The sequence below is a fragment of the Thermobia domestica genome, chromosome 10 (genome assembly GCF_964235325.1).
Source record: "Thermobia domestica chromosome 10, izTheDome1.hap1.1, whole genome shotgun sequence".
Classification (NCBI taxonomy): domain Eukaryota; kingdom Metazoa; phylum Arthropoda; class Insecta; order Zygentoma; family Lepismatidae; genus Thermobia; species Thermobia domestica.
In genome coordinates this window covers 91,516,582-91,543,557 of record NC_137463.1, presented here as the reverse complement: position 1 = coordinate 91,543,557, position 26,976 = coordinate 91,516,582, and the positions used below count along the sequence as shown (strand labels likewise).

General features: G+C 36.3%; 1 long non-coding RNA gene across 1 annotated transcript in view; it reads right to left on the bottom strand.

Moving 5' to 3' along the window:
- The window catches only part of LOC145662029 (uncharacterized), an 83,511-nt gene that overhangs the window by 46,688 nt on the left and 9,847 nt on the right, over positions 1–26,976 (bottom strand). Inside the window, exons 3-5 of the long non-coding RNA XR_014126953.1 lie at positions 25,202–25,256; positions 5,435–5,503; positions 2,371–2,433 (exon numbers count right to left, since the gene is read on the bottom strand). This is a non-coding gene — a long non-coding RNA (uncharacterized LOC145662029). The remainder of the gene's footprint in view (positions 1–2,370; positions 2,434–5,434; positions 5,504–25,201; positions 25,257–26,976) is intronic.

The window sequence follows — 26,976 nt, the reverse complement described above, 5'->3', positions numbered from 1 at the left end:
GATACCCTATTCGTATCACTTCCCTCTAGGCATACTATGTATTACCGAAACCTTTATCGACTTATTATCATTAATACGCGGGTTAGAAGCGGAGGTAAGGGACTTACGCACATAGTAAGTATAAACAATTAATATCCTGTAACTTTTCACCAAATGAGCGCATTTAAAAACTAACTTCACCATTGTCTTCCTGATTAAATTCTAGCCCGAAATTATGTATCATATTACCCTATTCTCATTTAAAAAACTTGAACTTAATTCAAAATGGCAGATTTCAAGATGGCTGCTGTCAAGGTCATACGTACCATACGACTTCCCCCTAAGCCCTATACGTATCTACATGGTTGTTCTTTCATTATCACTCTGTTTACAAAGGGTAGTAAGGGACTTCTGCAGTAATCTCTATTAACCACATCACAACCTTTAAAAATTATTAAAAAATAGAAAACATGCACCATGGCAAAAATTTCTGTCATCACAAGTAATGAATATATGTCCTCTATCAGCAACAAAAATTTCATTGAAATCGGAGCCGGACAATTGGGTGATGTCCCTTGTTAGGGTTAAAAAGTCTATGGCACAGGTCGGATGTAATAAACTTACAGAAAAAAAAAACATCGGGACGATAGGGTGCTCGAATCGAACATCGGCCTTCTGAATGTTAATCCGATGTTCTAACGCCTGAGCTCAGTTGGAACACGTAGTGTACTCCCGCCAATACTACTGCGTGTGGATTCTATAGAATCAATCTAGGGCGCCAATTTCTCTGTAACTTTGGGGATCCATTCAGATGCAGAAGGTATATATGAGGGTTTTAAGACAAACTGAATTCAAATTGTGCAAAATATTGTATATTTATAAATAGAATGCGGGGTCCACATGAACTTTGAGGGGGCTGTCCCCGGCCCCCCAGGATCTGTGACCTTGACAGATCACCGTGATCACGATAAGCAATGAAGAAATGGTTGGAATATAAACATACCAGTTGTGTTAATAACAAACTGCCAGCTCTACTGCCGGGGATTCCCCGAAACACACGCATGATGGGAATTTCCCGGTGCAAACGAATGATCTGCAAGCCCTCACGCAAACAAACAAAAAAAAAAAAAAGTACATGATTAAGCAAGTGTACAAATAGATGTAGGAGGAAGGAATGTTTCGTCGCTGATTTACTCGACCTTTTCTCTCCTGTCCAGTGTTAAGTTTGAGTTGCGTTTCTTTAGCACTAGATGGTGAAGAGCATTGCCTCATTTACAGGTTGTTTTCGCGTAGCATTTTTCGTTATATTTCTTAATGTAAGACGACCAATGTCACTATTCCAAGTGAACATTTTCATTTTCCGGTCCGTTTTTCCGAAAAAAATTTCCGTTTCCGTTTTTCCGGAAAATTTTCCGCCTTCTGATTTTCCGGAAAATTTTCCGTTTCCGTTTTTCCGGAAAATTTTCTGTTTCCGTTTTCAATTTTCCGGTTTCCGGAAAAAATATTTTCCGTTTTCCGTTTTTCCGGAAAAGATTCTTACGCCTCATTTAGTTGTTGGCTACAAAAATTGGTCCTTCAATCATTTTTATAGATAATGATGTCCGTCCTTATCGTGCACGGAAGATGGACGTACGAAACATACTGCAGAAGAAGGATTGATATCACCTTCTTTTTATACGAACCTCAATGTAACATTATCCCAACGGAAGTCATCAGAAGCCCTGACACCTAAAAGAAGGCCAGACATATCGAACCTCGGCTGAGGTGCCTTTGATTTTTTCTTTTCTTTCTTTTTTTTTTTTTTTTTTTTTACATGTTCGAGATTGAACATCACAAATTTGTTGTTCTACATCATCAAACTGTCAATAAGGAGGTCTACATTGTTGTGTTACAACGGCTGTGCTATTTCATACATCATAAACGACGGAACTTGACAGTAGTGTTTTCACCGTGTCAGGCTTCAGGAGGTAGTATTCTTGACCATTACCAAGATCCCGGTCGAGCACCATTTCCCTATTCTCTGGATCTAGCTCCATGTGTCTTTTCCTGGTTCATAAACCGAAAACCCCCTTAAAAAAGAAACATTTTGACTGCATCCAGGACATCCAGAATAACACGACGTGGAAACACCAGCACATTACACAACTGGTATTTCAGGATTGCTTCCAGTGATGCCGACAACTTTGCAATCAATTCGTAGATCCAAAACTTCAGTACTTTCAAGGGAACATGCACGAATAGGTAAGTCGTTCCTGTAACTATTTACAGCATCAATTATGGAATTAAACGAACAGCTCTTGTATACAATTGGAATAGGTTAATTATTTACCTTGACCAACTTTATTCCTTCTAGGACTTATTTTCTGCATTAGTAACTTAAAGAATAATTACCTTTTCAAATTGGTATCCAAATTGATAATCTTCAATCTTCACCAGCCAATTAAACTTCAAGTTCTTAAAAAAAAAAAAAAAAACTCACAGTACATGAACAAATTACTTTGTTTTCTATTAAATTACAAAATAAGATAGAACATTACTTTAAAACTATGATAATAATTATAGGAATGTTAGTTACTTTTCAATAACTATTTAACAATGCAAAATATATAATATTCAAAAGGAATACACCATGTAAAATATTTTTGTGTGTATCTAAATGGAAAATGAAATGAAATAAAATCTTTCAGTTTAACATTTCTCAATTATGCCCTGTAGGCTAAGGGAGACGGATGATTAAGCCATGAGAATGTGGAAGGGAACGGTAGTTTCCCCGGAAAAGCACACACGAGGTTGGCCAGGTATCACCAGAGCACCACGCACCAGAGGTAGGCGCTCTACAACTACGCCACTATGGCCTTCTATCCCAAATGGAAGACGGATTCATAGAAGAGAAAGCGGTTAAAAATTTATGCCAAGAATACTATGTTCTAGATACTTCTCAAATTAGGCATATGAAACTCAGTACATACAGTATACTTTTCATTAAAAGTTACTGGACCCGTGTCCAAGTGTGTTTTAAATTTCGTTTTCAAGAGAGAATAGGGGGAGGCAATTTCTAGAATAGGGTATTGTTCGTTTGTTTGTCCTCAATACAAATACACAGGGCTGAATCGACTGATATGAATTTTGAAACAGAGGTTTACTGAGTTTTACTCTCACTTTTCATTGTTCAATTTTTCAGCTGTTGAAGTTACTCTGTTAATAACCGAAATTAATCGGTTAAAATTTTCCGTCAGGAGCTCCATTTCGTGATTTTCCCCTCCGTTTCAAAAACACATACTTTTAAAAAAATGTGCTAAAATAGTAATTGGAAACGTGAAATTCTTATGCCAGTGGACAATCTTGCCCACTCTGGAATAACCTGAAATGACCCCACTGAATTCTATGCCTATCGCTATTAAATTGACTACTGATTTCTGAATTCTACGTTCAGATCAGTTCCGCATAGATGAATGGTTCCACTGGCTTGTTGTAAACTATTTGCAACCTAGTTTTACCTTTGATTGCAGTACATATATTTTTTAAGTATAATATGAATCGAAGCTTACGTTTGTAGTTACTTGTCTTGTACGATACTTATTTACACTGGGTAGGTACTATATATTTAAGTACGGTAAAACATTTTAGTGTCAAAGTTTCATAAGAGATGACGCAATTACTTAATTGTGTTTTTCACCAAAATTTTTGTTTCCACGCTATTATTCTACATATATTCTCTGATTGCATAATACGCTGATAAATAATACTCATAAATCGTGAATTTCAAAATAAGAACCAAGTTGAAAAGTTTAGTTTTCTTTTGGATGTTTAATTCTGTCCGGTGGTTACTTTAACGTGATTTCTTTACTTCAGAAAATATATGTATTTGTATGAAATTACATATGTCCTCTCTTAGTACTTTTTGTAGAGGTTTGTGGGCCCGCAAACCTTAATCTACTTAAATTTAAGCCTTACTCTATCAATACTTTAACGCATTGACGAATCATCAACTATCTCAAGCAGTGCCTCTATCACCATTTTCCCTTTACTTTCTAGTTTCAAGTAAAATCGAAACTATTTAGATTTTCTCCGGGAATGAAACCGAAGAAATTTGATGAAGTTAATTTAATAAAGCCTTAAATATTTTTGTAATGACTGGAATTAAAATGTTTGTTTTTATTAGCAGTATTCGATTTTCAGAACGTGCTATGCGTAAGTTGGCAATGTCCGCATAACTATCACAAAAAACGGTAAGAGGTAGCCCTCCCCCCCCCAAAAAAAAGAAAAAAGAAAAAAGCGTCCCAATGTTTTTGACTTTTAACTCTCTATTTAACTAGTAAGTACTGGCTGGGAATGCATTTAGTGTTTCTCAAAATAGTGGTACGCCTTTGAACTACTTGCATGCACCTGAAACTGCAATGTCTACGTTGAGTGTGTATGTCTGAAAGCGTGTAGACATTGATCATTTTCAGTTTCGTCACCGTTCTCCAAGTGGAAAGTACTAGAGTACATGAAACGTCTGAGAAACACAATTTTTGTTTGTTTTTCTGCTGAGTGTATTTCATTGATATTGGAAAATGTGTGTGAGATACGAAGAGAATTCCGAAGGATAGGATTGATACTGCGTCATACGTAAGAGATTACGTATCAAATTTGACATGGGAGGAAATGTTTCCGATGTGAAAAAGAACAACATAGCAGGAAGAAAATGGTAAAGAATGAATAAAATAAATGTGGAGATGGTGTTACAGATTTTCTCAAAATTCGTATCAAATATGTAAAATCCAAAAGTGATATTGGTTTATCATGTCAATATTAAAACATGTCCCTAAGTGTTTTCTTTATTTTACGCCATAGCCTTTTCCAATACTAAAGCTACGAAGGACGAAATCCAATATTGAAGCGAAATTCAAACCACTACTCGAGTTTTTACCGACACGTACGCATGAACATTTCGGGAAGGGGTCCAAAGCTTTTTTAGGAGAAGGAGGGGGTTAAAATTCAATATGAAGATAAATTATGGGAAAATTTGTAAAATCACTCCAAAAAGTAGACTAAATTTACAGAAGTGTCGAGATTTCGGAGAAGGGGTTCAAACCCTCAGGACTCCTCCCCCTGCGTGATTCTCTGAATCTGAGAATAGTTGCACAGAAAGTAAGAGCTTAATAATGAGTGTACACAGGATACCTTCGCAATTTTAGATAGTATTACAAGTGGAGTCGTCCCTTATGCTAAATGCAGATATTGTATAGGAATGTAATGCAGATCATTTTCTTTTCAAAGAGGTTTAATATTTTACTGCTATTATAATTTCTTAGATTGCTACAGTAGCATTAACAGTATTATTATTATTATTATTATTATTATTATTATTATTATTATTATTATTATTATTATTATTATTATTATTATTAAAGTTAGATTAAAACAAATTAATTTGCTCTTTTACCTGTGTGTAAGTTTGCAATCAACTTACTTTTGCTTGTATTGAGCCTGCGTCAGAACTGTCACCAATTCGTTTGGAGAGATTTGACTTTGGCAATACCTAAATAAAAAAATAAAGAGAAATCACACGTATTTTAATGATCTACGTAACGTATTATATAGGTCTCAACAAAACAACTAATAATTATGATGCATTTGTTAGGTGCAACTATTTGAAATTTGTTCTACTTGGAAACACCTCCTTGGGTTTTAGTAACTCAATGGAGATACAACTAGTGCAGCACTGAGTAGCAGAGTGGAGGCAACCCTCTGACATCACCTCATTGGAAGTTTAAGCGCTACATTAACAGACTGAATGCAGTCACCGAAACCCCACGTACGTCAATTAAAGGGCACATTATAGCTCTAAACATATCACTTCGAAAAGTTGCCAGGGTTGCTAAGGATTTAAATTTTCATTTCTATAAAATTTAGTTGATAATAAGCACTAACAGAAAGGAATATAGAATAAAGAGTGCGAAGATGAAGCGCACCACTCTATTTGTTGGGATAAAACCATATAATGTTGAATCAGGTTTAGTTTTTGGATGAAACGCATTTTTTGTTGCAACGATGGATTTAGAGAGCAGAATAGGTGGTGCCGAGCCATTGATATTCCACGTGAGGGTCCTTAGTGCTATTTACATAGAAGATTAGTGCATGGTTTGTGTTTATTCATCCTACTGTTATTGGGTTTGTTGTTTTGGAGGGGCAAGATGATGATAATGAGAACGCACCGACGGTAACTGACAAACGCTACATAGCAGTGCTGAATAATTTTACTTCGAGAATCAGAGCTATCCTTTAACAGAATAAACCTGTGGTTCCAGCAAGACGAAGCTGCAGTTCATGTAAGCATTTCTGTTGTTTCCGAGGCACGCGATTTCTCGATTTGGAATGTAAGCTTTGGCTTCCATAATCTCAGATATTGCTTTTCGTGATTTTTCTTATTGTCTTTTGGGGCCATTTGGAACAGATTGTGTACAAACAGAAGCTTGCCATACTCTTGGGATCTCAAACACTGCATAACCTAGATGACTGAAAACATTCGGAGAACAAGTTGCACAGTGTTACGGAAAACTTAAGATGCAACTTCAACAATACGTACAATATAATGGATACCAATTAGAAAGACATTATTTTAAATACGTGCCGAACAAAAGCCGCAGAATAAATTGATACATTTAAATTCCAATACCTGATATACAGTATGTGTACCATAAACCATAGAGGTATTGAAGTAATATACTATGGTATTGAAGTATTGAAGTATTGAGGTATTGAAGTAATATACCGTTTCAGAAAGTATTTCATTGATAATCTGTTGCACTTAACGGCAGCATGAATTTGCAGATGTAGACTTCATGCTGGATGTATTTCCTAATTGTCAGGACCATGATGAAACCGTTTAGGAACGAGAGTGTCCAATGTCATGACTACAACACATACCGGAGAAATACTTATGGTTAGAATGATGTGGTTAGATCACAGACCTTAACCCTAGCGGAAAATTACTGGGTGCACTAGATACAGTTTTAAGGCCGAGTCAGCTTTTTTTTTTATTGGTGGAGATAGCTAACCACTTACTCCAAACTGAAGGAGAAACATTTTTCTCTTTCTACATGACGAAGTCCTGAACTGAGGTTACCGCTTGTATTGTTGTTAATATCATTTGAGATCCAGAGTTACAGGCAATTCTTAGACAAAAGATTTTTGGTGGGAACATCATGCCAAGATTATGGTTTCGACGCTCTAGAACGGCGGTGCCGATCGTACTATCGTAGAAGACCTGTATTTAATATAGTGATGCAGAATAACAGTGTTGCTATTTGTGGCACTATATTAAATACAGGTGTTTCACTCGTACTACGATAGACACCATCTTCCATACAGAACGCCAGTTTTAGTAGTGTTCCCACAAAAAAAAAAAAAAAAAGCAGACATCGATTCAGATCACAACCCCCTAGTGGCGGAAGTGCAAACCTGGTTAAGACAATCAAGAAACGTTGGAGAAGAAATGGAAAATGGAACTTAGACTGACTAAGAAGTATGGACAGTGATGTGAAACAAGAGATTGAAGAAAAATTTTGTGATTGGCGATATGGTAGACAATGTAGAAAATAATTGGGGAAAACTTAGATTCTGCATGACACATTCCACAACAACATTGGCAAGATGGGAAAAACACAGAGAAAACCGGGGGTAACTGAAGCGATGTTTAAAATTGTGGAAGAATGCAGAAGGGCGAAAAGCACGGACATGAAAGAATACAGAAGGCTGAATAATGAATTGAGAAGAGAGACGGACAAAGCCAAAGAAAAGTACATGGAGGAGATATGTGACGAAATAATGGAACTTAACGGCGCGGCAGATATGATCTGATGTATCGGAAAGCACAAGAATTAGGAGGGAAAGCTAACAAATGCATACGGACATTTGGAATCGAAGATCAACAAGGCCATGTAGTCATTAATCATCGAAGAATTCTTAACGTTTGGGAGGAATACATAAAAGATCTGTATGGCCAGAAGAACCGCTCCAAAGATATTGCGATCGAAGCAGAGGAAGAGGTGGATGGTGAAGAAAAAGGACCCAGTATATTGAAAAGTGAAGTACTGTAGTACAAGCCATTAAGGACATGCAAAAGAGGAAGGCTATTGGATGTGATGACATACCAGCAGATTTGCTCACGGGATTAGGAGACAATGCAATGAATAAACAGACTCATCGTTATTAGCCCGACACCAAAAGATCCTGGACAAATCCCTCTAGAGCAATGATCGGCAAAAGTTTATTCTGCCTACTGCTATGTTTCTGACAAAATATAAAATGTTTTGTAATCTTTAGACACTTTTCCTATTCTTTTTTCACCCTTGGTTGTGTAGGGCGCCCTCGAACAAATAAAGAAGCGGTAATATTACAATTAAGGGGCGCTATAAATATATTACGTATTTCTTTTGTTACCTAACCATAACGGCCTAGGGTCACCTTCGGTAGAATAAAAATGCTAAGTAATATTCCATTCACGGAGGAAAGGATGCTCTAAATGTATTTCTTATTCATTTTATCTGCCCTGCTTGTCAGAAATTAAATACTTTCTTTTGGGAGGGTGCTGAAAAGAAAGGGGCAAAATAAAACGTCGTGCCCCTCCTACATTTTAAATTTTGTTACGTGGTTGCTCAAATTATTACTAAAGACAGCACTTTAAACTAAGATCTCTAAGGTTACTACATTATATAAGGGTGGCATATTATTATTATTATTATTATTATTATTATTATTATTATTATTATTATTATTATTATTATTATTATTATTATTATTATTATTATTATACGAATGTCTTTGGAGGAACACCGAAATTGTGTGAAACGAACCATGGTACGTAGAAGTTTAAGATGAGTGGTCATAGGGGAGGAAAAAACAGGATTTTTCTGTCTGACTCTCTAACGTAAAGATTATGTGCTTGAGGTAAAAAGCGTCATCAATCTAAAATTGGTTGCTTTTACATAGAATATCAGTTACTTGAGTTCTCTTCCTTCGGGCTACTTACCTCATGTGGTAAATTCAAAACAATTTCAATTTAAAACAAATACATTGTAAAACTTTTCCATAATTAAATATATATAAGGAAAATTAAACATTTAATGGGGAAATCTGTTATCAAAGTGTCCAAAAAAGTAGATAGAAGACTATCTAAGTGATAAACATTGTGAAACTTTATAAAATTCTCCAAATTTGAATTAACATTTACTGGAAAACATTCGTTATGCACCAGTGAGCATATAGTGAGCAGTGAGCACGGGGGAAATAATTACGAAACTGTTTGCAAACAAAAATTAGGGACACTAATGCAAGTGCGACAACGAATTTCTTTTTGGTATCATCATGAGTTTTGTACATATGTTCAAGGATTTATTTGTAGCCAGGGAAGCCTGGGAATTTCCCCCCTTCTAAGTTTTTACTTCCCTGTCTCTGGATTTAATTCAGTCTTCCCAGCCTGGGAAGATATATTCCCCCTTTCTCAAGATATAATCTGTTTTGAAGTACAATGATTCAACTTGATGTTTTAGTAGCGATTCTTTATTTTTTCAGTATGTTTTGTCGCGAGCTATGTTAGTCTTGTTTATAGCATTGCTTCCCGAAGAATTGTTCATAGAATTGCTTCCAGTTCTTTCTGCAGAGTGTAAGAGAAGCTTTTCCAACTTAAACTTACAGCATACTGACGCTAAAAACCGTTTATCTATAAAAACCCCCGAATCTCTTCTTTCCATAAACGTTAATGGACTAGACATTACTTCTTTCAATGCAAAAAAGTATGCCTTCAGCTGGATAAAAAGTGGATATCATGCTGCTACCGACAAACCAATTGAAAAAGACGGTGTCCAATGTAAACCAACCTCCTATTGCTTCACTATTCAAAGTGAGGTACGCTGTGAAAGTGTTGTTAATTTCTTAAGACAGTGTTAGATAACACGCCATAAGTCATGCCTCAGCTTAACTCAGGGTGAAATCGGCAGTCAATCTTTACTTGTGATTTTGTTGTAAAAACTGTAAATATTGTAGGCTACAATGGCTGTTTCAATTTTGAGAGTAAAAGTGAAAGAAAAGGTAAATTATTATTTTTCCAAGGTAGCATCATATTGGTAATTATTTAATATATGCTCATGATTCTTCGGAGACCAGATTACAGTCTTTGTTGAATTCTGGATTCATTTTAATACCAGTATGTTTTGTCGACCAGACGTTTTACTTTCAGCAGAACAGTGCTAGGGCCACACACCCCTGAATCTAATTTTATTAAGTACAAGGGGCAAGTGCCAAAACTCATTTATGATATAAGGAATGACACCTAGTACCGTCTTTCAACTTCTATTTAATAAAATCAGCTTCAAGTGTATGCGCACCTATTACTGTTCTGCTCAAAGTAAACTCTTACTTTTTATCGTATTTATTGTTCGGGCGAGAAATTTGGTTTTCAAAGATCAGATCAGAACGGACTAAAGAACTATTTGTCATAACAAAACTGTTCTACGTAGGAGTGTGACACTTGTTACAACAAGTTGTGCAGATTGCAATGTAACTATATGGCTGTTACTGGATGCTGCACACTTGTCCTCACAAGGGAACCTTCCGAAAATGATAGTTGCAGTGAAAGATATGGCCTATGCCAATTTAAAGAGCTGTAACAGAGATGAGCATTCCCAAAAAATTAGCTGCCCATAGCAATAGGTTCAAGAATATAAAGGGTGGAAGTTCGGGAAACAGCAAAGTTGGACAAGGGGGAAAATTGCAAATTCCGAAAAAAAAAAAAAAAAAAGGCACGGCAAAATACAATGCTGACAAGTGATGTATAGAAGGAGACTTGCCACAATAGGGAACAAATGAAGCCCACCAGTAGGGTTAACAGTGTTGCCAACTGCAATAAAAAGTACATGTTTTGCAAAGAGCACTATATGAAATGAATGCAATATTCAGTGTCATGTAGAACATAAGATATGGCGTGTATAATCAGTGGTACAATCTAATAAAAGAAAATAGAGAAAACAGAAGTACGGAAAAGACGGAGTTGGCCATAATGCGCTACATTTGATCACGAGCTGTACATATTAGAATGAACAAAACAAGAAGCATCGACTATAGGAAACCGACGTATGATCTGTCAGGAAAGTAAATGTACACCTATTTTTCGAGTCTGGCATTCCTGCACTTCATCCGTGGAGAGTATGAGAATTAAATCAATCAAATGTTTACTGAGGGGCAAAAAGAAAAGCTTAATCTGAATAAGACATTGCAGAGGGGCACAAGCTGTGAATACGAATAGTGCATAGTGTAAATAAAGGACGACACCGAAAGAGAAAGTCAGAAACAGCTGATAAGCTTAGAAAAAAGAGTAAAAATTGTTGAAGTGGGAACATAAAACACAAATACAAAAATACGCCGACAACTAAACGTTCACCATGCCGTGATCTGGTGTAGTAGTTAAGGTGCTGGCTTACAAATGCAAAGGTCGCCGGTTCGAATCCTAAGTGAGGACATTTTTAAAAATTTTTGTTAATAATCTATGCAGCTCATGAGAGATGGTAAAAGAGGTCGTATTTAGTTTTTCGTAGCAATTATTATTGGTAATGTTTAGTACTGATAATACTTTTTGTCTTTGTGTATTGCTTCTATTCTTTTCTTCATTTCGAAAGAGAAGAATATCCGAACAAATGCCACCAAAATTCCTCATATTTTGAATGTAAACGCCATTTGCAATTAGTGAAGAATAAAAATTGAACGTTCCGATGTAGCTGCAAAAAGTAAAAAGAAAAAGATGGAAGTCGACCATACTCATGGTTACTAAAAATACAATTTCTACATGCCTTACACCTCCCGACCACGTTTCTACGTTAGCAAGTAAGAGGTTTGTGTTTAGGTGAGGCTGGTCAATACGTTTTGCAAAGGGGCCCGGTTTAGCTCTGACGCACCACAGGTGCGAGAAGAGAGAAAAAAACTTTTTCTCTCTCCCTCTGTGTGTCTATTTATCTTTCTATTTGTATATATATATAACGCTATTTGTGAATGCCATAACCACCCTAATTTTCAGCGGATTGAGACGAAACTTGGCACAAACATTAATTGTTGAAATATCTTGATGAGTTCGTTAACCAGAATAATCAGATGAAAATGTTCAAAATGGCGGCCCTTCAAACTCTTAAAAAGTTCCAAGGGAACCAAATTTCGCCCATAAATAGGTATTCAGAAAGTTTGAATAAATTTTCCTCTTTTACTGAAATATTTGTGTGCAGAAACTTATTGAAATATTGGACCCGATTAATCGCCTAAAGAAGATTCACGCCCTTTCGCTACGGTCAGGCATTTTTTTTTTTTTTTTTTTTTTGCAGGAGGGGGTTATTTTCCTATCGAAACAAGATGATTGTTAGTGATGATATGAAATTACACATTGAAAGTGAAGTAACTTGTGTAACGTGTTATTTGAAAGAATAATATAATAAATGTGCTTTCCTCTAACACAGAGAACTGTAAATCATGTATTTTGAGTTCGGGAGCCTGAATGGCGAGGAGTGTTATTTGATTTGCTTTTTAGTAACACATTGCATTGCAAATAAAGGTAGGCAACATTAGTGGTAAGTAAAATAATAATTAATAATTAATAATAATAATAATAATAATAATAATAATAATAATAATAATAATAATAATAATAATAATAATAATAATAATAGGTGTTGTTTGTGGCAAGGTAATATCTTAATCAATTCTTCTTCAAACGTAATGATTGTAACGCCATATCTCCCTTACAAACAAAATATTAGCAATTTATATCGAGAGAACGAGAAACTGTAGAGCGATGGGAGCAACGTTGGACAGTATGCACTCATAGTACTCAGAAAAGTAAGCGATTTCAATGCAAAATGAACGAAGAGTCATTGTCATGGGTAATCATGGGGCCACGGCAGAGCCCTCTTTAGGCAAAGTGTCAATAACTTATATCGAGAGGTGATAGTGGGATGGGACCAACTTTGGACACCGTGGATCCATAAAGCGCATCGAAAAAAATAGGGGGGGGGGGGCGCCAGCCAGCCTTACTTATTTCCACATAATAATATAAAATTATATTGTCGAAATACATACACGAGTTAGCTACTAATATTTCATATTATTATTATTATTGTTATCGACAGCGTCTTTTCATTACGTGTGCGTGTTTGACATGAAGCCAAAGAGAAGATCCATCATTCGTAGAAAGAATAATAGTCAGTTACTTTAACTGTGAACGACAGCGAAAAATACGAAGAGTGGACTACCTGTAGCGTAAAGAAGAAATATTTTCTCTCAAATGGATAAAAAACCAAGCCGAGATTGATTCGAACGGCGCGAAAAGCCAGTGCTTTGTCCACTTTTTTTTTTTTAAACTGACTCACCGAACGTGTTTCAGTAACTTACTTATTGCTAATTTTACTTGCTTCACTCGTTTAACTTGCTTTTTCTAATAACTTATAACGACAGGGACACGAACACAGAAACATCGAGAACAGTTAAAAATGAAAGATGCTCTCCCGCCGGGAATCGAACCCGGGACTCCATACACCAAAGGCGCACGTGCTAGCGACCTGACCAGCGGGAAGGGCACCGCTCTCGCCCTGTGTCGTTAGGGATTACGACCACTGTATTGCCAGCTATCACTTCTGTGGGTTGTATACTATGATCACATGTTTCTTCTTTGCTGGAAGAGTAAAACCTACATTATATGTAAGACATGAGGTATTTAGACCTACATGCTCTTCATATAATGTAATAAAAGGGTCATGCTGGGAATAAGAAAAAGAACATTCCTTGGACAAAACGGAAACTATTGGCATCAGAAATATTTATCTACGAGGCATGCGCAGTAGTATATTTCAGAATAGTTTCTGTTTTGTTCAGTAAACGAAGAAAGGGGTATTAAAAAGCAAATATGTCGCGTCAACGAGATCGACCAGATTTGACAGGGGCGAAAGCAGATGTATAGTAATACAACAACTTCGCTCAGTTGATACGAGCCGAGCCGGTTGATATCACTACCCGAGTTGGTCTTCTGCTTGGGCCCAAGAATTCGACCGTGCAGGTCTCAGCCTTGATTTTAAGAACTACAGTATATACTTATATTGGTGATTACGACATTTGAGGCTGTCTCGTAATAATAATAAAAAAAAACTCTTGTCTTCTCGTTATCTAGACGAGACGAGATACACTAAAATTGCCCCACGAGATGCACCAAAATACGAGAGGAGACGCACCCTTGTCGTGAGCAACACTAAAAGTATTCCACATTACTGCCTACATTTCTCATGGCTTTCGGTCTCCAGTCTAATCAGGCCATTATTTCAAAACGAGTTAAAACGAGCTGAACGAGCAAGAGAGCCATTATAAAACTCGACTCAACTCGAAACTCGACCTCGAAAACAGCGCCTTGGCTTGGAACTCAACTCAAGCAAATTACCTTTGACTCGACTCGGATTGAACTCGAGTCGAGTCGAATTTTGGCTCGACTTGTGCTCATCCCTATTCGCATTTGTATTTTGTTTTCACTTCAACAATTTCTACTCTTTTTTTTCTTCGTTTACCTATTGTTTCTGGATTTCTCTGTCGGTGTCGTCCTTTATTAACACCATACACTATTCTTATTCCCAGCTTGTGACCCGCTTCAATGTCTTATTCAGTTTAGGCTTTTCTCCTTACCTTGACTTCACATGTGATTGATTTAATTCTCACTTTCCGCGCACGACCGATGAAAATGTTTTATTATTATTATTATTATTATTATTATTATTATTATTATTATTATTATTATTATTATTATTATTATTATTATTATTATTATTATTATTATTATTATTATACTATTGAACTTGCACGACGAAATTACTGTATAATACGATATCATTTCAGTAATTTTATTCCATTGTATGTTATTTAATTTATTAATGGGCACTAAATTGTCTCCAGATCAACGAATAAATTAACTACGGCATGCACTTTGGTGGAAATATCATTACATGAACATGTTTGGAACGAATCAATAATCTTATTGTAATGATATTTCCACCAAAGTGCATGCCGTAAATAATTTATTCATTGATCTGGAGACAATTTAGTGCCCATTAATAAACTAAATAACATACAATGGAGTAAAATTACAGAAATGATATCGTATTATACAGTTATTTCGCCGTGCAAGTTCAATAGTATAATAATAATAATAATAATAATAATAATAATAATAATAATAATAATAATAATAATAATAATAATAATAATAATAATAATAATAATAATAATAATAAAAATTTTTCATCGGTCCTGCGCGGAAAGTGAGAATTAAATCAATCACATGTGTAGTCAAGGTAAGGAGAAAAGCCTAAACTGAATAAGACATTGAAGCGGATCACAAGCTGGGAATAAGAATAGTGCACGGTGTAAATAAAGGACGACACCGAAAGAGAAATCCAGAAACAGCAGGTAAAAGGAGAAAAAAGAGTAGACATTGTTGAAGTGGAAACATAAAATACAAACACGAATAGGGATGAGCTCAAGTCGAGTCAAAATTCAATTCGACTCGAGTACAATTTGAGTCGAGTCAAAGGTAATTTGCTTGAATTGAGTTCCGAGCCAAGTCGCTGTTTTCGAGGTCGAGTTTCGAGTTGAGTTGAGTTTGATATTGGCTCGCTCACTCGTTCAGCTCGTTTTAACTCGTTTTGAAATATTGGCCTGATCAGACTGGAAAGCAAAAGCCATGAGAAATGTAAGCAGTAATGTGGGATACTTTTAGTGTTGCTCACGACAGAGGTGCGTCTCATCTCGTAATTTTAGTGCATCTCGTGGGGCAATTTTAGTGTATCTCGTCTCGTCTAGATAACGAGAAGACAAGAGTTTTTTTATTATTATTACGAGACAGCCTCAAATGTCGTAATCACCAATATAAGTATATACTGTAGTTCTTAAAATCAAGGCTGAGATCTGCACGGTCGAATTCTTGAGCCCAAGCAGAATACCAACTCGGGTAGTGATATCAACCGGCTCGGCTCGTATCAACTGAGCGAACAGCTCGAGTCGGCTCGGTTGAGATGAGCCGATGACCCGAGCCGCCTTAGTTGGAACAAGCCATCGACTCAGCTCAATTGACCCGGTCCCAGCTGTTTTGAATATGTTTGGCTGAAGCCTATAACTTTTAACAATTTTTTGCTCGAGCCCGAATACTTGCCCCTTCGGAACTCAAACCCAGAACGTGACCGATGTCCTTGCCTCCTGAAGACTTCCAGACGACCGAGATCGACAGTCAATTAGCTTTTACTATTCAGATACAAACCGTATATCTTTTAAAGATTATACATGGTGTTGATATAATAATAATAATAATAATAATAATAATAATAATAATAATAATAATAATAATAATAATAATAATAATAATAATAATAATAATAAAAGTTTTAAACTAGCCCTGAAATTTGGCAAAACTTACTTAAAAGTAGAGATTTCGGGGAAAGGGTTCCGTACCTTCAAGACACACCTCTGCAACTACCAACATTTTAAACTAGAACCTTTCATTGAAGTTTCATGTAGAAAGTATGTTTTGAGGAAAATAACTGTAATAAATATAACTGAATATCACGCGACAGTAAGGCATATAATAAACTAATTTTTAGAATATGCAGAGGTAAATATAAAAGCTTTGCTACAAAAATACCTACACAGAGCATAATTCAATGAGCTCTGAAATACAATGTAACGAAATAGCCTATGAGATTCAGTCTACAGAGCAATTGTTACTTAAAGAATGGACATACACTATTTCGAGAATCGAGACAAGACGGGAAATGTTTACGATACTTTTCGTCTCGTCTCGATTCTCATCTCCAAAGAGAGACGAAAATTTTGATTTAGCCCTGACCCGTCTCGAATGCAAAATGTTAATTCTCATGTTATTTTATTTGTTTTAGAAACGAGATGAAAAAATGAAATGGAATCTTTAAGTTTTACGTCCCACGGTTATGCCGGTTAGGCTAAAGGAGACGGTGATGATGAGTAATGAATGAAACGGTGGAATGAAGAAAGTGGGAGGAAACGGGAGAACCCCGAGAAAACCCACGCACACGGTGTTTGTCCACCACAAAATTTACTTTAGAAACGAGATGAGAAACTCCTCTTTTCGTGAGCAACATTAAACCAAACCGAAATATTCTTTCCAAATGTCACGTTTCTGCTTGTAATGGTATGACCTGAGCGATAATTTAGCTTCTAGCTTTTAATCTTCTACGAGATAATAATAATTATTATTATTACTATTATTATTCCTGAAGATTTGATAGTTCAAGTATTGAAACATCCGAGTATTCAAATATCTGAATATAATAAAACGTATGTTATCGCTGATCAATCGCCATCAAAAATTCTAAAGTAAAGAAAAAAAATTGCAACGTGCAATCGCAGAAGCACCTTGACCACTGAACCGCGATCGCTACGCGGTAAACGATTCGTCTTTAGTCTGGTTACGTTAGGTTTCTTTGTCTCCGCTTGCAAACTTGTATGTTATATTTTTCGATTCAAAATGTCTTTCGTATTTCTTTTATGAAGTCGGCAAAGTTTACATTAATAACTTGACTTTTTCTTAAACCACTGGTTCACAAGTTCGTTCTTTCTCCACACGAAACTACAAATATGACAGATTCAATTCTCATACTCCCCATTTCTTTCAAAGCAGTCGCCATTACCTGGTCAAAGACTTATTTCCGCCACGATTCATATTAACCAAAATAAATTCATTTTTCGGAAGCGGAACTTTCACTTTCCGGATTTCGCAAGATTATGGAATTCAGTTAAATTCCGGAATTCAGAAGAATTTTGGAACTCGGAAAGAATCCGGAATTTAGAAAATTCCGGAATTGAGAAAAACTCCGACTTTCGAAAAAATCCGGATTTTCTGAATTCCGGAATGTTAACGAAATCAGAAATTTCTAAATTCCGGATTTTTCCGAAATCCGAAATTATTACAAAATTGGAATTTTCCGAATTCCAGAATTTGTCCGGCTCTACTTTCGGGAGTCCGAAAACTAATAATTTCGGAACGGGCTATCCCTAGTTTATACACAACCTTTCAGAACACTAAGCTAGTAGCTGTCTACAAACAAACAAGTAATGCAAAGCATGTTGTATCCTGCAATACGTCATGTATTAAAATCCGACAGCAGTTTCCGTATTAAAATCCGACAGCATGACCCTTTTATTACATTATGTGAAGAGCATGTAGGTCTAAATACCTCATGTATTACATATAATGTAGGTTCTTCCAGCAAAGAAGAAACATGTGATCATAGTATACAATCCACAGAAGTGATAGCTGGCAATACAGTGGTCGTAATCCCTAACGACACAGGGAGTGAGCGTTGCCATCCCCGCTGGTCTAGAGGCTAGCACGTGAGCCTTGGGTGTATGGAGTCCCGGGTTCGATTCTCGGCAGGAGAGCATCTATCATTTTTAACTGTTCTCGATGTTTCTGTGTTCGTGTCCCTGTCGTTATAAGTTATTAGAAAAAGCAAGTTAAACGAGTGAAGCAAGTAAAATTAGCAATAAGTAAGTTACTGAAGCGCGTTCGGTGAGTCAGTTATAAAAATAGTGGACAAAGTACTGGCTTTTCGCGCCGTCCATGCGAGTTCGAATCAATCTCGGCTTGATTTTTTATCCATTTGAGAGAAAGTATTGTTTCTTTTGGCTACAGGATGGATTTTCTCTTTGGTTTCATGTCAAACATACTCACGTAATGAAAAGACGCTGTAGATAATAATAATAATAACATAATAATAATAATAATAATAATAATAATAATAATAATAATAATAATAATATGAAATATTAGTAGCTAACTCGTGTGTGTATTTCGACAATATAATTTTATATTATTATGTGGAAATAAGTAAGGCTGGCTGGCGCCCGCCTCCCTAATTTTTTCGATGCGCCTTATGGGTCCACGGTGTCCAACGTTGGTCCCATCCCACTATCACCTCCTGTTTTCTCGATATAAGCTATCGACATTTTGTCTAAAGAGGGCTCTGCCGTGGCTCCATGACTACCCATGACAATGACTCTTCGTTCATTTTGCATTGAAATCGCTTACTTTTCTGAGTACTATGAGTGCATACTGTCACACGTTGGTCCCATCGCTCTACAGTTTCCCGTTCTCTCGATATAAATTGCTAATATTTTGTTTGCAAGGGTGATATGGCGTTACAATCATTACGGTTGAAGAAGAACTGAGGAAGATATTACCTTGCCACAAACAACACTTATTATTATTATTATTATTATTATTATTATTATTATTATTATTATTATTATTATTATTTTACTTACCACTAATGTTGCCTACCTTTATTTGCAATGCAATGTGTTACTAAAAAGCAAATCAAATAACACTCCTCGCCATTCAGGCTCCCGAACTCGAAATACATGATTTACAGTTCTCTGTGTTAGAGGAAAGCACATTTATTATATTATTCTTTCAAATAACACGTTACACAAGTTACTTCACTTTCAATGTGTAATTTCATATCATCACTAACAATCATCTTGTTCCGATAGGAAAATAACCCCCTCCTGCAAAAAAAAAAAAAAAAAAAAAACTGATCGTAGCGAAAGGGCGTGAACCTTCTTTAGGCGATTAATCGGGTCCAATATTTCAATAAGTCCCTGCACACAAATATTTCAGTAAAAGAGGAAAATTTATTCAAACTTTTTGAATACTTATTTATGGGCGAAATTTGGTTCCCTTGGAACTTTTTAAGAGTTTGAAGGGCCACCATTTTGAACATTTTCATCTGATTATTCTGGTTAACGAACTCATCAAGATATTTCAACAATTAATGTTTGTGCCAAGTTTCGTCTCAATCCGCTGAAAATTAGGGTGGTTATGGCATTCACAAATAGCGTTATATATATACAAATAGATAGATAAATAGACACACAGAGGGAGAGAGAAAAAGTTTTTTTCTCCCTTCTCGCACCTGTGGTTCGTCAGAGCTAAACCGGGCCCCTTTGCAAAACGTATTGACGAGCCTAACCTAAACACAAGCCTCTTACTTGCTAACGTAGAAACGTGGTCGGGAGGTGTAAGGCATGTAGAAATTGTATTTTTAGTAACCATGAGTATGGTTGACTTCCATCTTTTTCTTTTTACTTTTTGCAGCTACATCGGAACGTTCAATTTTTATTCTTCACTAATTGCAAATGGCGTTTACATTCAAAATATGAGGAATTTTGGTGGCATTTGTTCGGATATTCTTCTCTTTCGAAATGAAGACAAGAACAAAAGCAATACGCAAAGACAAAAAGTATTATCAGTACTAAACATTACCAATAATAATTGCTACGAAAAACTAAAAACGACCTCTTTTACCATCTCTCATGAGTTGTATGTATTATTAACAAAAATTTTTAAAAATGTCCTTGCCGACGATTCGAACTTGCGTCCTTTGCATTTGTAAGCCAGCATCTTAACAACTGCACCAAGCTGATGGCATGGTGAACGTTTAGTTGTCGGCGTATTTTTGTATTTGTGTTTTTTTGTTCCCACTTCGACAATTTTTACTCTTTTTTCTAAGTTTAACAGTTGTATCTGGCTTTCTCTTTCGGTGTCGTCCTTTATTTACACTATGCACTATTCGTATTCACAGCTTGTGCTCCTCTGCAATGTCTTATTCAGATTAAACTTTTCTTTTTGCCCCTCAGTAAATATTTGATTAATTTAATTCTCATACTCTCCATGGATGGAGCGCAGGAATGCCAGCCTCGAAAAATAGGTGTACATTTACTTTCCTGACAGATCATACCTAGAGTCGAAAAGAAAAACTAGTTCCAAAGTTGGCAACACTGGGCATGAACATCCAGACAATTCTAATATAGTTAGACCACTCGCTTCACAAAAAGAAAATTCTGGCAACAGGCATCACTCGGAATACATCAATGCTAGAGTGATTGAGGCAATGTCAAGTCGGGAACATGAAATGGTTGGGTTGAGTCTACAACCTATAGTAGAAGTAAACATTATGTCATGGTTGGGTCGTATGTGGGAATATACAGGGTGTCCCACCAAACTTTGTGACTTGAAAGATTTGAGAAACGAACAAAAATGTAACGCATCCAGTTGTGCAGGAATGTACCAATGTCAGGGGTGATAAAAGTCTGTGAGAAGCAAGTGCCCCCAGGATCCTCATCATAGGGCCCCAGGAGCCAACTTCAAACTTTCAAATGGCAACAGGGACCGAGTGGTACCTCTCTCGATAGATCATGGAATGTGCAACAACACATATAGGAAACATTTGCTATATGAAGCATGTTTTTCAAAATGGCCGCCACAAATATATGTTGTGTCTTAACATGGCATCGAACATTGTGATCTCAAGTTGCTGCGAAGCGAAAAGAGGTGTTGCAAATCCAATTGCACAGGAATGTACTCATGTCGCGGGCCAAGAAAACTTTGTAAGAAGCAAGTCCCCCAGGGTCCCCATCATAAGACTCGAGGGGTCAACCGGAACATTTCAAATGAGAACAGGGGGCGGATGATATTTCTCTGGATAGATACAACACCGCCTATAAGAAACATTTGCCATATGAAGCACGGGTTTCAAAATGGACGCCAAAAATGCACGTTGTTCTTGTCGCCGAGCAGATATTTTTGGCGGCCATTTTGAAATCCTATATAGTAAATACTTCTGATCTGCGTTGTTGCATATTCCATGATTTATCGAAAGAAATATAACTCGACCGATGGTGCTATTTGAAATTTTGAAGTTGGCCCCTGGGACCCTATGATGGGGGACTTGGGGGCACTTGCGTCTCACAGAAGTTTGTCGCCCGCTGACATGGGTACATTCCTGCAAAACTAGATGTGCCACATTTTTTTTCGCTTTGAAACTATTTCAGTCGCAGAGTTAGGTGGGACACTCTGGATATATCATATAGGCGGTGATAGTACTGCAGACAGCAGCACACAGCAGATCAAGCCTTTGATTATGTTTGCTTTCTACAGGTGTGGATATGTGATAGAAAGACCACCAAAGGTTCCGACACCTCTAGAGTACTGTTTCGAGACATTCACAGGCGATCATTGTACCATGTGTGACGGATTGGCAGTATTCCGCTGTGCTCACTGCAAATGTATCTTCTGTTTGGACCATTGTCTCATCGAACAATTGCACGTACAATGTGGACGAGCATGTACAAATGATGCCTCTTGCCGGAATTTTCTTTTTGTGAAGCGAGTGGTCTAACTATATTAGAATTGTCTGGATTTTCATGGCCAGTGCTGCCAACTTTGGAACTCGTTTTTCTTTTCGACTCTAGGTACGTCGGTTTCCTGCATAGTTTGTGCTCTCTTGTTTTGTTCATTCTAATATGCACAGCTCGTGATCAATTGTGGCGCATTATGGCCAACTTCGTCTTTTCCGTATTTCTCGTACTTCTGTTTTTTTTTATTCTCTTTTCTTAGATTGTACCACTGATTATACACGTCATATCTTATGTTCTACATGACACTGAATATTGCACTCACTTCATATGGTGCTCTTTGCAAAACATGTACTTTTTAGTGCAGTTGGCAACACTGTTAACCCTACTGGTGGCCTTCATTTGTTCCCTATTGTAGCAAGTCTCTTTCTATACATCACTTGTCAGCATTGTATTTTGCCGTGCCTTTTTTTTTTTTTTTTTTTTTTTTTGTGGAATTTGCAATTTTTCCCCCTTGGCCAACCTTGCTGTTTCCCGAACTTCCACCCCTTATATTTCTTGAACCTATTGCTATGGGCAGCTAATTTTTTGGGAATGCTCATCTCTGTTACAGCTCTTTCAATTGGCATAGGCCACATCTTTCACTGCAACTATCATTTTCGGAAGGTTCCCTTGTCAGTAGTAGGACGAAAAGTAGCAAGGCAAGTAACGCATGTAATCTAATGTACCTAACCAAATCTTATTTAACGTATTTATTATAAAATTGTTTTTAAAAAAGTGAAAAAAACTATGAATTTGGAGACCGCTATCAAACTACTAGCATAGTTTTAAAGTAGGTAGGTTTAAAAATAGCGTTCTGCCAACCCCACTTTAAAGTTATTCTGTTATACGGAACACAATCTTGTATAGACATTCCCCCCTTCAACAAAATCCACAAATAAATCACTGCATATGTTACAATTTGATTCTTTCCACATAAAAAATGAATAAAATAACCATAGTAATAAAAATGACAGTTGTCCTTCTATGGGGGTTCGAACCAATTAATTTTGTCATACAGACTCGTTGCTCTAACTAACTGAGCTATTTGTTTTCTTACGTGAACTGAACCTGTTCTACCATAAAGAGGATTTTTCATTACGATCGTGCTACCAATAATTATTCTTGCATTTTTCTATACATTTCCACAACAAATAACACAATTTTAAACATTAGTTATCAGAATTACAACGTTATTTTGTGTTTTCCATTTTATATATGTAAATATATGACTTAATCACAGATGTTTAAGGAAATTAAATGGCTTTCTAAGCACTAACCTTATAATATTAGAAGACTACAGAACAATAATGAATAGTAAAAAGTTTGAAATCTAAAAAGTAGATTTTAATACCCTAAGTTAATCATCGAAAGTTAAATGGGCCACATCTTACTGTAGGCGCCCAGAATTGTGAGCCTTGTGGGCCTCTGAGTTAACAGGATAAACACGTGATTCCAGAAAAACGAAAGTAGAACCCACAAAGCACATGTAAGCATTTCTGTTGTTCCCGAGACACGTGATCTCACGATTTGGAAATAAGATTTGCTCTCCATATTCTCAGATATTACTTCTCCTGACTTCTTTTTTAATGGTTGGGGCCATTTGAAAGAAACTATGTATTATTCAAATGAAAGCCGGCAACACTCCTAGATCTCAAACACTGCATAACACATGTGACTGAAAACACTCGCAGAATATGTCATACTGTGCTGTAGAAAACTTAAGATGCGACTTCAGCAATTAATATAATAGAAACCGTTAGGAAGACATTATTTTAAAAGCACAAAACAAATGCCACAGAATAAATTTTAGTTTTACGTCCCACGCCTATGCCGTGTAGGCTAAAGGAGATGATGAGAAATGATTGAAATGGTGAAATTTGAGAGGAAACGGGAGATCGAGAAAACTCCCATACACGGTGTTTGTCCATCACAAAGTGCACATGGTGGGAACTGGGATCGAATCTGAGACCTCATGAACCAAAGGTGAACGCTCTATCACTGAGCCCACTGCCACAGAATAAATTAGTATACTGAAGTTCCAACTGGAACGGTAACATTGTCTCAGCGCTACGGAGATGTGTAGAGATTAGATTCTTTCGCCTCATTTACTGTGTTGGTTACAAAAATTGGTCCTTCATTCATTTTTATAGATAATGCTGTCCGTCCTTATCGCGCACGGAAGATGGGAAACATACTGCAGAAGGAGGATTCTTCGAGATTGGTATAACCTTCTTTTTGTCCGAACCTAAACGTAACGTTATCCCAACGGAAGTCATCAGAAGCCCTGACACATAAAAGAAGGCCAGACAAATCCAACCTCGGCTGAGGTGTTACTTTTTTTTTTTTTTTTTTGGTTACATGTTCGAGATTGAACATCAGAAATTTGTTGTTCTACATCATCAAACTGTCAATAAGGAGGTCTACATTGTTGTCTTACAACGGTTGTGCTATTTCATACATCATAAACGACGGAACTTGACAGTAGTGTTTACAGCATGGTAATACTCCGTGTCAGGCTTCAAAAAGTAGAATTCTTGACCATTATCAACATCCCGGTCGAGCACCAATTTCCCTATTCTCTGGATCTAGCTCCATGTGTCTTTTCCTGTTTCATAAACCGAAAACCCCCTTAAAAGAGAAACATTTTGACTCCAGCCAGGACATCCAGAATAACTCGACGTGCAAACCCTAGCACATTCCAAACTGGTATTTCAGGATTCCTTCCAGTGATGCCGACAACTGGAATCAATTCGTAGATCCAACACTACAGTACCTTCAAGGGAACATGCACAAATAGGTAAGTCGTTCCTGTAACTCTTTACAGCAACAGCTAGGGAATTAAATGAACAGCACTGATATACAATTATTTATTGAATTTGTTAATTATTTACCTTGACCTACTTTATTTCTTCTAAGACTTATTTTCTGCATTAGTAACTTAAAGAATAATTACCTTTTCAAATTGGTTGATAATCTTCAATCTTCACCAGCCAATTAAACTTCAAGTTCTTAAAAAAAAAAAAAAAAAAAAAAAAAACTCACAGTACATGAACAAATTACTTTGTTTTCTATTAAATTACAAAATACCTAAGATAGAACATTACTTTAAAACTATGATAATAATTATAGGAATGTTAGTTAGTTTTCAATAACTATTTAACAATACAAAATATGTAATATTCAAAAGGAATACACCATGTAGAATTTTTTATATGTATCTAAATGGAATATGAAATGAAATAAAATCTTTCAGTTTAACATTTCGCAATTATGCTCTGTAGGCTAAGGGAGACGGATGATTAACCCATGAAAATGTGGAAGGAAACGGTGGTGTCCCCGGAAAAGCCCACACGAGGTTGGCGAGGTATCACCAGAGCACCACACACCAGAGGTAAGCGCTCTACCACTACGCCACCATGGCCTCCTATCTCAAATGGAGGACGATGGATTCATAGGAGAGAAAGCGGTTAAAAATTTATGCCAAGAATAGTATGTTCTAGATACTTCTCAAGTTAGGCATATGAAACTCAGTACATACACTATACTCTTCATTGAAAGTAACTGGACCCGTGTCGAAGCGTGTTTTAAATTTCGTTTTCAAGAGAGAAGAGGGGAAGGCAATTTCTAGAATAGGGTATTGTTCGCTTGTTTGTCCTCAATACAAATACATATGATTGAATTGACTGATATGAATTTTGAAACAGAGGTTTACTGAGTTTTACTCTCACTTTTCATTGTTCAATTTTTCAGCTGTTGAAGTTACTCTGTTAATAACCGAAATTAATCGGTTAAAATTTTCCGTCAGGAGCTCCATTTCGTGATTTTCCCCTCCGTTTCAAAAACACATACTTTTAAAAAAATGTGCTAAAATAGTAATTGGAAACGTGAAATTCTTGTGCCAGTGGACAATCTTGCCCACTCTGGAATAACCTGAAATGACCCCACTGAATTCTATGCCTATCGCTATTAAATTGACTACTGATTTCTGAATTCTACGTTCAGATCAGTTCCGCATAGATGAATGGTTCCACTGGCTTGTTGTAAATTATTTGCAACCTAGTTTTACCTTTGATTGCAGTACATTTTTTTTAAAGTTTAATATGAATCGAAGCTTACGTTTGTAGTTACTTGTCTTGTATGATACTTATTTACCCTAGGTAGGTACTATACATTTATGTGTAGTAAAACATTTTAGTGTTAAAGTTTCATAAGAGATGACGCAATTACTTAATTGTGTTTTCCACCAAAATTTTTGTTTCCACGTTATTATTCTACATATTTTCTCTGATTGCATAAAATGCTGAGAAATATTACTCATAAATAGTGAATTTCAAAATAAGAACCAAGTTGAAAAGTTTAGTTTTATTTTGGATGTTTAATTCTGTCCGGTGGTTACTTTAACGTGATTTCTCTACTTCAGAAAATATATGTATTTGTATGAAATTACATGTGTCCTCTCTTAGTACTTTTTGTAGAGGTTTGTGGGCCCGCAAACCTTAATTTACTTAAATTTAAGCCTTATTCTATCAATACTTTAACGCATTGACGAATCATCAACTATCTCCAACAGTGCCTCTAGCACCATTTTCCCTTTACTTTCTAGTTCCAAGTGAAATCGAAACTATTTAGATTTTCTCCGGGAATGGAACCGAAAAAATTTGATGAAGTTAATTTAATAAAGCCTTAAATATTTTTGTAATGACTGGAATTAAAATGTTTGTTTTTATT